The sequence below is a fragment of the Myzus persicae genome, unplaced genomic scaffold (assembly GCF_001856785.1).
Source record: "Myzus persicae strain clone G006 unplaced genomic scaffold, MPER_G0061.0, whole genome shotgun sequence".
Lineage (NCBI taxonomy): Eukaryota > Metazoa > Arthropoda > Insecta > Hemiptera > Aphididae > Myzus > Myzus persicae.
Genome location: NW_019104207.1, coordinates 52,758 through 65,927, shown reverse-complemented (window position 1 = coordinate 65,927; position 13,170 = coordinate 52,758). Strand labels below are relative to the sequence as shown.

The 13,170-nt window shown below is 30.0% G+C and overlaps 1 long non-coding RNA gene across 3 annotated transcripts; it reads left to right on the top strand.

Moving 5' to 3' along the window:
• Positions 1–2,703: 2,703 nt before the first annotated feature.
• Positions 2,704–4,295, top strand: LOC111039991. Of its 3 annotated transcripts, XR_002605157.1 has the most exons (4): positions 2,704–2,896; positions 2,961–3,198; positions 3,277–3,388; positions 4,176–4,295. It is a non-coding gene; the product is annotated as an uncharacterized LOC111039991 (long non-coding RNA). The 3 variants fall into 3 exon arrangements; XR_002605158.1 differs by having other exon boundaries at positions 2,707–3,194; XR_002605156.1 differs by having other exon boundaries at positions 2,708–3,198.
• The last annotated feature ends 8,875 nt before the right edge of the window (positions 4,296–13,170 follow it).

Genomic DNA, 13,170 nt, shown 5'->3' with positions numbered 1-13,170 from the left:
GTCAATGGTTAACTGCAGGTGCAATTGATGCTTGTGTGAAGTATTGCAAATACTGCAAATCTGTCAAACCAAATCAACAATTTATTGTTATACTGCTGTGTGGTTCACATTTTCAACACATGATATCTAGATGTGTTAAATCCATCACAAAAAGTAAAAAAATTCATGATTTTGTTTTGGACTGTACCGCTTTATTAATCATAAGTACAAATCTGAATTCAATAAGGACTACTATACGATTAATGTTTAATATTCTCCTAAATCAGAAAAAAACTTTGTGCTGTGCTCACAGTATGAATGCGTTAAGTGATCAGTGTCATTCGGTTAAAGCAAAAGAACCATCCGACGGTGATGACGTTTCTGGTGATGAAGCAATGTTTACCTATAGCAGCAGCAATATTAAAGAACAAAGTATGTTTTATGTTGATTTTGAAAAAATTTAAGTATAGAAATGTCTATGATACATGTAAAATAGCAGACAATTGTGAGTTATTACCCAATAATGAATATTATTGTGAATTGTTTGCAAAAAAATTTCTTAACTTGTATTTACCATTCACTTGTATGTGGACAAGATTGATGATGCCAGAAGAAGTTATGTCAAAATATTCTGTTAAAACTATTACAAATGGTAATGTGGAAAAGCATTTTGATAACGTAAAAAATTCTTTGATGAAAGGTGAAACAAATATGAAACTTGGTCGTTTTGTTCATAAAATTCAAACTTACACTGAAGCTATGTGTAAAGAAATAAAAGATGAAATACCTAGGGTATTGTACAAACGTAAAAAAAAACAAATACAAAGTCCCTTTAGACATTTTTTAACTGATCATAATTACGCATTGAGTTCACAGTCTAATAAAAAATGTAAACAGAGTAGTTCAGAATGGAATGATAGTAAAACATTTTGCCCTGGTGACCCGGGCAATATCTTGGTTGAAGAACAATGGCAAAAACGATTAAATAGAGTTCAAAATCATTTTAGTCATACTAATATTCAACGGTTGAGTTATGATTGGCAGTATAAAAGTATTGAAAAAGTTGCTGTTCATTATGATAATGATCAAAATGGACAGGATAAAATATTAAACTTACCTCGATATTCCAACCATTTGTTCACTGATATTAAATATTATTCTCCAAGTTTAAGTGAACAGTATGTAGTTGGTGTTTATTTGAGTAAAGGCTATAAGCCTGTGACTCCGTATGGTGAAGATTTTCGTACATTGCAAAACAACTCCTGGTTAAATGGAACTGTGATTGACGCACTGCTATTGACTTACGTGAATAATGAAATTGGTTATATTCCTGTAAAAATAAGCAATACAATTTGGTCAGGTACCAAAGTTGAAATAGCCAAATTTGATTGGACTAAATACTGTGTGTTATTTCTACCAATCAATCCTGAAGGTAATCATTGGTCTTTATTTATCATGGACTTCATTTTGGGTTGTGTATTTTACATGGATCCTCAGTGTCCAGGATCAGGTGACTTGTACTTACCTCAATTTAAAAAAATATTGTTTTTAATGTGTGATAACGAAAAAGCAAAAGATTTACTGCATAAAATGGTTCTGAAAAAAAATTGAGTATCCTTTACAGAATGATAGTAACAGTTGTGGAGTGTTTGTGTTGTATTATTGTAGTACATACAATCCAATGTTTAGTCAGAAATTTTCAAAGGAAGTTAATGTGAGTGATTTAAGAAATACATTGCAGCATCGATGTTTAATGTACTCAGATAGTATGAATGGAAGATGCATAATGTGTGCACAAAATAGAAAAGTAAATTTTACTTGAATTAAGTGCAATAATGGTCAGCGAAGAGTTCATAATGTGTGTGTGTGTAGATGGTGTATGCCACAAATTCATGACTAAAGAATTGACAAATGAAAACTTCACATGTATCTTATGCAATAAGTACCTATTTTATGATTAAAAAATCATAAAATACAAAATAAAACTATAATATGAAATCAATATAAACAAACTAATATAATATTGTAAGTAGATAATGGATGATTGGTTACATAAGTTCGATGTTATTTATATATTACACGGACAGTAAAATTTAATTTTAACATAAAATTAGGTACCTACCTGGCTACCTAAAGTAACTAAGTCATATCTTTAAAAGTGAGCATATTAACTAGGTAGTTAAAATATTTAAATTAAAAAAAAAAAAGATAATTGTTTTAAAATCAACTTAAATTCAGAATGTAACCAGTGACATTTATTGTTTATTAACTATTAATTTTTGACTTAGAACACTGAACAATTTTAGTGTTAACTCCAACATTGACGGTCCTCAGTCCGTATGAAAAAAAGAGGAAGTGCGCTTTAAAGACATTTTCCTTTTATAATTGAAGCATTAAAAATTAATAATGCTACTCTTGGTTTTAAAGTAATGCATTGTTGTTTTAAATTGTTTTTAAATCTTAATATTATTAATTATTATCTATATTGCTTTGTTTTTTTTTTTTTTGTAGGTTATAGGTATTAACATTGTGCAGTTGCTGAAGAAGTATTTTTATGATTAAACAGCATAAAAACAGGTTCTTTTTTAGGATGCAGTTTTACTATTTTTATTTAAATAAAACATGTTGGGTATTTTACATGCTATCCATTATAGTCCATGAAATAGAAGTTAAAACCATATAACAGTATGAGTGTATGACAACTTAAAATATTAAGATTAAATAATACATGAATTTCCGGTGCCTCCCGGGAGGTGAGAATACAAGTATCGTATATTGGCGAAAAGCTGAGAAAATTCTCTATAAAACAATTGTGGTCACTAATTTCCGCGATTTTTTACGATGCCGTACCGACCGATCGAATGACCGGCCGTGGGTTTTCTACCACGGCGTCCGCCGATTTTTGGGTGATATTTCAGTATGATGTTCAGTATTATAATATTAATATTTAATATCTTATAATATTGTTTTGTATAATACAGCGCCATCTATGTGGTTGTACTATTGATGTGAGTTTTGAATTATGTTTGTGGCAAGGTTTAGTATTATATAGGCAACCCTTTATACACGTTCTTATCAATAGCTGGGTCAATTGCTAACTTCACACTCGTCATTACCGATTAGTGGTTAGTTAAAAGTTTTAAACTTTTTCCATAAGTTTATAGACGTTTTGTAATGTCTAACTCGCGTCTCATAGTTCTTACTACACGACACACGTAAGTAAGTTGTTGACTGAGGTTTCTAAAATTGTAGATATTTGCTAAATGTAACTTAATAATTTGTTGTTACTGTTTTTAGTTAACGCAATGTACTATACTGTGGTTTTCAAAACTGAACCAGCACGCGTCATAACAATTTTGGAAGTTCAGTGTGCTGACGATTGGATGTGATTCATTTTGGGACATTGTAGGTAAATCTATGACACATAATACTAAATAAAATTCTATTGTACTGTGTGCAATTATGTGAAAATTGTAAACATAACAGGTATTTAATTTAGGTACTAAAGTTTTACACCTTAATTGGCTTAATACTTAATTTTTTATTTACAATATAATCATAGCCATTCTAGTGGTGAGGGAAAAAGGGCTCAAGGGCATCCATCAATTTCGGGGGTGTCATAAAAACAAATGATAAAAAGAATAACTTGGTGTTATATTTTAGATAATAGTTTTCCTTTTATACTGTATTGCCGAAGAAGAGTACCTATCAAATTGTTTATATTATTATACTATTAAGTATTAATACCTAAACTACCTATATTTCTTCTTTAACTGGCACTGTGAGTACATCATGCATAATTTATTGTAACTTAAATCTTTGTTTATAAATTACCTCCAAATTATATATATCTGAACTTGAACTGATATTATTATTTAAGGCTAATAGCTAGAAACAGAACCCTGTGTATTTTAATAAGCATTCAATAGCTTATTATTACATGCACTTATCAGAAATCACATCTCAAAGTTTCATCCAGTATCGTTAAAGCCTATAGATCAGAAATTACCTCAACTAAGTAAATAACTTCACACATATGTTGACTACACTCTACTAACTAACTGTTTACCCTCCAATAATATGTTATCATAATATATAAATAACACTTAATTTGCATAGTTATGTTACAGAGTTACACTTATAAATATATGTTTACAAGAATTACAATTAAATGTATTTTTTTTTGTTTCTTATAGTCAGCAAAAAGTGTTTCCAAGTTCCGGATCAACTAGGATATCACTGTATAACATAAACTACCTACTCAAATTATGTTTTCTTCAGTTTATACATATATTTGGTCATTACCAGTTTCATATGGATAAAATCTACACAACTGAATTATGATTTGTTAATTTTTTAAATTAATTATGATTGCAAGAAATGAAACATTAAATTGTTGTTAAGATGGTAAGAAACAAACTATTGTTTATAAAAATACTAAAAAAATTTTAATTCAATTAAGTTGTACCTTCGTTTAAGGTTTTGATAAATGTATTTTCTATCTAATAATTGTATTAAATATAATTAAATAAGATGTTATATTTAACTTATGAATAATTCAACAAATAACTAAATTATTAATTGGTACAATGTTTCCAATTCATAATTATTCGGAGAACTTTACATGTAAATTTTTTTAAAACGAATAATATATGAATAGTAATAATAATAATCTTTATACAACGGAATATAATTTCTATTTCATTTTAAATATACAGTGTGGTACAGACATACAGTGTAAAGTATACATAATTATTATAATATTTAGTATAAAGATTTACAATAAATAGTTTAAATTTAAATATAATAACAATAATGATCCAGTCTAACACTTACCATAATAGCATATATCAGTAATGTTCTACAGATTCTGAAATTTTATTAACTATATTCATTACTTTTAAAATTTTTAGTGACTTATACGTATGTAAACTATATATGCATCGTAATATATTATTATAAAATTAAAAAAAACTTACCTGTATAAAAACTGTTATATTTTACTGCTGTGTTACGAAACGTCTTATAAAATATTAAGTGTCCAGATATTCAAAAAAGGTTAAGAACTGGCCTATATTATAGATACAATTTTATATACATTATTATTTATTATATACTAAAATAATACTTTTTTGAGATGTTGATCATGGTTAGTATTATACTTAAGTAAACCGTGATCTGTGAAGAAAATTATTATTAAATTAGCCAATAGTGTCGTACAGTTCATTAGTATATAATATAGTCATGGTTGTCTATCATTAAGTACTGTTTAGACTTACCAACTATATGTATATTCATCAATAGAGATTGACTACCTGTTAAACATAATTAAACATATTGTTACAAATTATTTTATTTGTATAAAGGTATACCAATTATATTAATACTTTAATACTTTAATGTAATCAGTTATTATGTATGGCATGCGAGAGACTTACAATATGGCAATTTACACAATCGATATCTTAATATGTTATAAATAATACACAATACTTTGGTACAATATAAAACTCAATTAATTTTAAAAATAATATCAGATTTTATTTATACGATTGTACCAAATAAATATGTTCTTGGAACAAAATAAATCTGCTTGGATACAACATTTCAGTCAATTTTATGTGTACATTAAATATGCATTATATTGGTATGATAGGTAGTAATTGATTTTGAATTTCACAATATAACTTCAGAAATATTTATATGAGACAAAGATTTCCATTTCATGGACATCAAACATAAAAAATAACGTATGATGGTTTATTTCCATTGTTAATCATTATTCATATAATGAATCGTTACATGTAAGATTGTTTATTGCATTTTGATAAATTGATCTTAAGAATGTAGAGCCTAGGAGAATAATAATGAATTATAAATTAACAATCTTATATTATGCTTACCTGCATCCACCAGGTGTAGATTCTACCTAAATACATAAATAATACATAAGTATATAGTTTAATGTTGTTACTTTTTGTCTTACTAGTATGTTAAGACTCATGTCTCATAATCTAAATACGAAAAAAAATGGTAATGTATAATATTATAATATTATAAAATATAAAATATAAAATATTTTTAAATTCGGCGGCCAGTGATAATGTAATTTGTTGTTTATTCCATGCCAAGCCGATATATTTTTCATCCATGATAGTAGTGATATAAACCGTTTTCGTTTCTACTGATATAAACCGTTTTTTTTACTGTCTGGTATAATTTTTTATTATATATATTGTGGCGACACGACCGGTATCATCACTCGCTATCACGAGTCAGCCCGGCCCGGCGGTCGTAGTTGTTTTTGTATTCTCCTTGTATTTTTGTATATATGTTCTGTGATTTATTGTAAATTTCGCGAATTATTTTCCCCACCGACTTTTTCGACGGTCAAGCGACTCTCGTGCCTTAGTCCCGCGATTTTGTCCGTTACTCCTTTTTTCGACGCCCGACTCGTCAAAACCTTTTTTCTTGTGCTTGCTTTAAAGTTATATGTTACGCCCGCACACTTACGATAAAATTCGCGTTCCGCACCACGAACGTGCTCGAACCCTTGTATGAATTGTTTCTTTTTTTTTAAATGTTTTTTTTTGTTTCATAAAATAATAAAAAAACACAATACGGTCCACGTATTCGCCTTACGCCAAATTTAACTGTGTCTTTTAATCACTTTCCTTTTTTCCTACTTACGAGTATATCGTTGGTCGATTACCGGGTCATAACACCTGACGCCCCGACGTAATCGCCACAATATAATAGATACCTTTTTATCAGTGGTCTAACCGCGTTTTCATTCAAACCTCCCCATATCAACAAACCATATTGAAATATTGCCTGGAATAATGATAAATAAATTATACGCATAACTTTCACAGGCGGGAAATTCCTTAATTTTCGAGTAACGCGGCGAAGGCGTTCTCTTGACCAGACGAACGGTACGTCTTTACCCGTTAGACACGTAAACGGGGCGGCGATTTGCGCGTATTTAACTATAAAGCGCCTAAAGTAGCCGGCGAGTCCCAAAAAGCGCCGAACTTCGTGCGCGTCGAGCGGACGCGGAAATTTAGCGATCGCAAACACTTTGCGTCCTGGTTTAACTGTACCTTCGGATATACGGAAACCCAAATAATCCAATTCGCGTGCACCGAACGTGCATTTCGACGGTTTAAGCGTCAGATTGGCGGCGCGTAGTGCGTCTAGCACTCGGCGTAGGTCGTACATCATGAGGTCCCAGCTTTTCGATGGTAATATTATATCGTCTAAATACGTACTCACGACGCCTTCGTTTTTCAGGTCCTTGAACACAATACCCATCAGCCTCTGAAAGGTTCCCGGTGCACCCTTAAGTCCGAAGGGTTTTCGCTCGAATTTTGCCGTCGTTTCTTTGGTAACGAACGCAGTCTTATTTTTGGCTTCGGGGGTGAGTGGTATCTGCAGGTATCCGTTGGAGAGATCTAACGTCGTAAATATTATACCGTGCGATAGGACTCCGAGAACAATAATTATTTATTGAGATATAGAACGTCAAAGTCAAAAACTGCCCCAAGTTAGGCACTTCTACGGTGCGGAAAATTCAAAAATAATTTTAACGTTAGTTGTGTAAAGAAAGTTAATATACGGGGTGTCAGGATATTAAAGCAATTACAACGCTTGAATTAATTATGGTGATATAACGGTTTGTTATTAATAAGAAAATACAGAAAATACAGCAGTGGTAATGGCTTCGAACGGAAACGGCGGTTCGTCCGCGGACACACACATCGTGTCCAGCGGTTACGGCAAAAACAGGTCGCTGCGCCCGGAGTGCAGCGGCGGAGATAGACTGGTCGGCCGACCGACCAGTGCTACCCGAGTGTACATAAAAAAAAATAAATCGCTAACAGTTGGTAGTTTTATACTAAGACTCATATTCGTTGTAATTATTTTGTATTTGATTAGATTATCATATATAATTATATAATATTGAACTTAGAACCTGCCTTTGACTTTTAATCATGATATTATGTGGGCTAGACTAAGATGGTACTCAGTTTCCTGTCTAGTTAAAAATCATAAAATTTCCCCATAAATAAAAACAGTTTATCTGATACATTTTAAAATAAGCTTTAAAAGGAAATACATCTCAACATAAGAGTGCTAATATCTTTATTGACATTCTATTAAGATAAGACCAGAGAATTAAATAATACATGTAACAAATGTTAAAAAACTGGTATTTTACATTATCTTAATAAACTATTAAGTGGCATTGATGCAATAAACCACAGAATATAATATACAAGCTGTTATTATATTGTAAAAATTAATAGTTATTGTAATTTGTATTCATTTTTTGAATTATATTTAAAATGAGTGAAAGTGTATCTAAGAGTCATCTATTACAGTGCTTTAAAAAAATCGATCGTTATAATTATCAATGCAGGAAGTGTGGCAAAATATATAAAACGCCAAATGGTGGAGTAGGCAATTTGAGGGCTCATTATTTAACACATGTAAATAATCCATCCAAACACACCCAAACGCCTGATAAAAAATTACTAACTACACTAACTGAAATGGATATTGATGATCCAGAATCAAGAGAACATCATTTAGTAAGTACACATAAATAGTGATAATATTGTAATAACAGAAATACAGGAAAATTTACTTATGAACGCCAGTATGCGGTGATCCCGGTTTAGTAATACATTTTAATTTAAAAAAAATTGTAGATACCAAGTACATCAAAAGAACAAATAGCAACAGTTCCACAAGCACAGATAAGTTTACCTGAAATGTTTGGCAATATGAGATCTTTAGAAAGTAAGTAAATAAACTATTAAAAATTAAAATGTAAATCTCTACTAGTTTTAAATATACTAACTGCATGTTTTGACTTATTTAATTGGTTAGGTGGAACAAAAGTAAAAAAATCACCGACATTATTATACATTATTTTGTGAAAGACAATGTACCATTCAAAACAATAAAGAATGAAGGATTTAAAAATATGTTGCAAACTATTTGTCCTTTGTATAAACCGACTCTCTCGACTGGTTGAGATACAATTGCCCGTCGAATTGATGATTTGTATACTGTTATGGCTAGCAATTTCCGTGAGGAACTTTCAAAAGTCTCTTTTGTTTCTATCACAACAGATGTCTGGACAGAAACAATGTAATTGAGAAGTTTTCTCGGCATAACTACACATTTAATCCAAGATGGAAAATTAAAAACAAGTAATATACTTTATTGTTTACATAATTTTAAACTTAAACTTAAAACTTATTTTATTATTTTATTGATAATTATAGAAAATATTGATACTGTTGAACTGTTCGAAAGCCATACAGCAATTTATATTGGGCATACTTTAATTGAAACGTTACAAAGTTGGGGAATAGAAGCTGAAAAAGTCGTAGCTGTAGTTACAGACAGTGGAGAGAATATGGAAAAAGCTATAGTTGAGGAATTTGGTGCTAAAAAACATATACCATGCCCACACAATTAATCTTGTAGTTGAAAAGGCCATTGACACAACATAAGAGATTAGCAACACAGGTGTTAAAAGTAGTGGAGTACTAGTATTACTATTTAAAGTTCGGAAGATAGTATCTTATATTTAAAAAAAAACACTAAGTCCTGTGATTTGCTTAGAAACAGTCAAAGAGTAGAAGGTAAATTTTATAATTTGCCTTATAATAAAACATACCTTACATAATAATATTTATCCATTTTGCAGGTAAAATAGATGGACAATTCCTCAAACCTATTCTTGACGTCAGAACCAGATGGAATAGTTCATTTTATATGATGGAGAGATTTATACTGCTAGCTAATAATTTTTCACAAGTTCTGTTAGCTCAAAGTGGTGAAATCAGAAATATACCAGACATGGTTACCGGTTCAGAGTTCCGGTGTATTGAAGATATCTGTTCTTTATTGCGACCTCTTGAGCAATTAACTAGAGAGTTGTCCACAGAAAAGTTTGTTATGTCAAGCAAGGTTATGCCTATAACGTTCTGTACAAGAAATGAAATTATTAAACAAGCCCCTACTTTTGCCATTGCTAAAAATTTAAAAATGAAAATAATTGAAGAGTTGGACTACAGATTTGAATGATTGGATCAATCAGTTATACAATCAATATGCACTATATTAGATCCTAGATTTAAAGATATGCACTTCAAAAATCCAATGGCTAATTCAAGAGCCCAAGATGAGGTATTAAGAATGATGGATAAAGACACCAATTGTGATGATCAAATAGTACGCCCGACTGAAACAGTAGTAGCAGCCAGAGAAAGTAGACAATTTTGACTTGTGGGGCTTGCATAGAACACTTGAGCAAGAACACAAAAATAAAAGGACTCATATGACAACATCAAGAGAAGAACTTAAGAGTTACTTACGTCAAAGTGTTATTGGATTGAATGAAAATCCTTTGGACGAGTGGGAAAACACTAAAACTGTGTTTCTAAAACTGTATAAACTTGAACAGAAATTCTTAATAATACCTGGAACATCAGTAGCCCCAGAAAGACTATTCAGCAAAGCTGCAGCGACCATTAGTCAAACAAGGAACCGACTGACTGGAAGTAAACTCGGCAAATTACTTTTCTTACAGTCATTACCTAGGTTGGATTAAAATATATTAATTATATTATATTATATTATGTTTTTTTGAGATACATTTTGAAATAAATTATTACTGTTTAAAGATTTTTGTTTATGTAAGTTTTTTAAATTATATTTTGAGTTTATCGTTATTCAAAATTTAAACGTTATTCTACTTTTGTGTTTAACGTTATTCAGAATTAAAACGTTATACAATTTTTGCGTTTATCGTTATTCATAATTAAAACGTTATATAATTTTTGCGTTTATAGTTATTTAAAATTTAAAAGTATTTAGATACGTGTTTTAAAAGTATACGACCATGACCTTTTTTTGGGGACATAATTTCCCTATTCTGAGCTTTAAGTAGGTATTGTTTAATTTTATTTATTTAATTAAATGGGTTAAACTAATATAAAGAAAACGTATGCACTATGCACGTTAAAACTATAAGTATATTAGTATAAAATATAAATATTAAACATTTGACAACAATTAGACAAACACTGACGAGTGAATAAATCTGAGCAAACTGAACACCGAACACAATAGTTGAATAACTTGAGTGGTATAAATTTCGACCGTAGTACAGATAGTACAGTACAATATTATCAGAGCATCACTATTATTAGCTATTGGTAATTAAATTATTCTATTAATAACTTCTTATTAAGTTTTAAAATAATATCTAATACGGGATCTCCCGGATAGGCCGGATACGGAATAAAATTAATTCTTGGATTGAATAAATAATTGAATACTACTAAGTATTATTAAATAATTGGGAATTAATTATTTCGTTTAATGGAATATAAAATATACCGTTTTGCGTTATGTTTTGTTTAATGATACATCATATATTTTGTTAAACGTTACGTTTTGTTTTGTGTTATTTATTTATTTACGTTTATCGTTTTCCGTTATAATTACGTTTACAAATTTCAATCGTTTTTTATCAAATATAACGTTATAATCATAACGTTATTATAACGTTTGCAAGCCCTGATTACAATTCTATTTTAATAATATTATTAGTACAGTCGCGTACTATTTATTTAATCTAATCTAATCATTTGTTATTATAATCACTAAAAATAGTTAGAGACCGAGGCAATCGACAGTGGAATACAATATGATATTATGCTTACCGCGTCATCGTTGTTTTCCTCGACTACATCAACAATTTCATCAAAACTGTCTAATGTGGAAGTTCCTTGCAATTGAGTCTCTTGGTCTCTTAAAAAATCGATTTCATAGAAGTACCACAAACTTAGTTCATAAATATCATCAGCCCCTGCACCTGATTTTTGGCTGGACTTTACTTTCTTCAATTCTCTAAGGTATGATGTACGAAGAGAATTAATTTTGGCACGCACTAAGTCCCTATTTGCTTTTGGATCAATTTCTTTCATTTTCTCTACCAGTTTTTCGTACGCTGCATCTTTCTTAATTCTATTTTTAAAGGCTTCGCTTTTAACTTTCCACAATTCAGGAAACGTATGATAAAGGCCGATAAATTCAAGCCAAAATGTCTTATTGTCATCAATTTATCTCATAGATCACTGATAATGTTTTCGATACCAGTCCTGTATATCTTAGTCCGTGGTTGTCGGTGACCGGCCGACGATTGTGCTCATTCGGGAGCGTTGTTTATTTATTTGCTCAACCATCGTCTGTGACGAATCGTGTATATTATTAAAATGCTAACACGTATATTATGCCGCATTGCCGCCGTAATATTTTTAATATTCACGCTTACCCACTCGGCTTATATTTATTGCATTATTAAATACTTACTTCATAAAAAATATGTACAATACAGTAAATAATATATAATTTATAACAGTAACCTAAAATAATATGATATATTACCCGCAGTCAGAGCAGTGCATTTTTTAAGGATTTTTTACTAGGCGACAAAAAAATGTTTACTCAAAATAGATAGTCAATTATAGTAGGTAATAAATTCATGTTTACCCCTCATAATTATTAAAAATAAATCTTGATGTTAGAAGTAAATGGCAGGTAGGTAAAAGTTACAAAAAGTCATAATTTATTTAAAAGAAGATAATTAATATTGTATATAAATAAATAGTAAATTATATAATCTAATATTTTTATAATATAATCACTTTTCTATAAATTGAAAAAAATTCGTTTTTAAACGCTTAATTGGAAGTTTGGAAAATGAATTCAGGCAGGGTTCCATATCATTTCAAATTGTTAACTTAGAATATTAAATATGTTGATGTAAAATGTTTTACGGTTTTAGTGTACCCAGTGTCGGTCTGGCACACCAAAGGCCCATGGATCAGTTTTTTAAGGGGCCCCCAAAAAAAATGTATGCCATTTTTAACAATATGGATTATAATATAAAATGTACCTTTATTATAATCATTAATAAACTATTATATAATTTAGTAAATATATAGACAATAATCATAAGTTAACTTAAATATAAAATTAGATTTTGATTATTTCCACATTGCAACAATAATTCTCTATTTTTTCCTTGGCGTTTTTTCGAACCGGATTTATATTTGCGTTTATTATTCATTATAATTTACAAATATCAAAATACCAAGTTAGTAG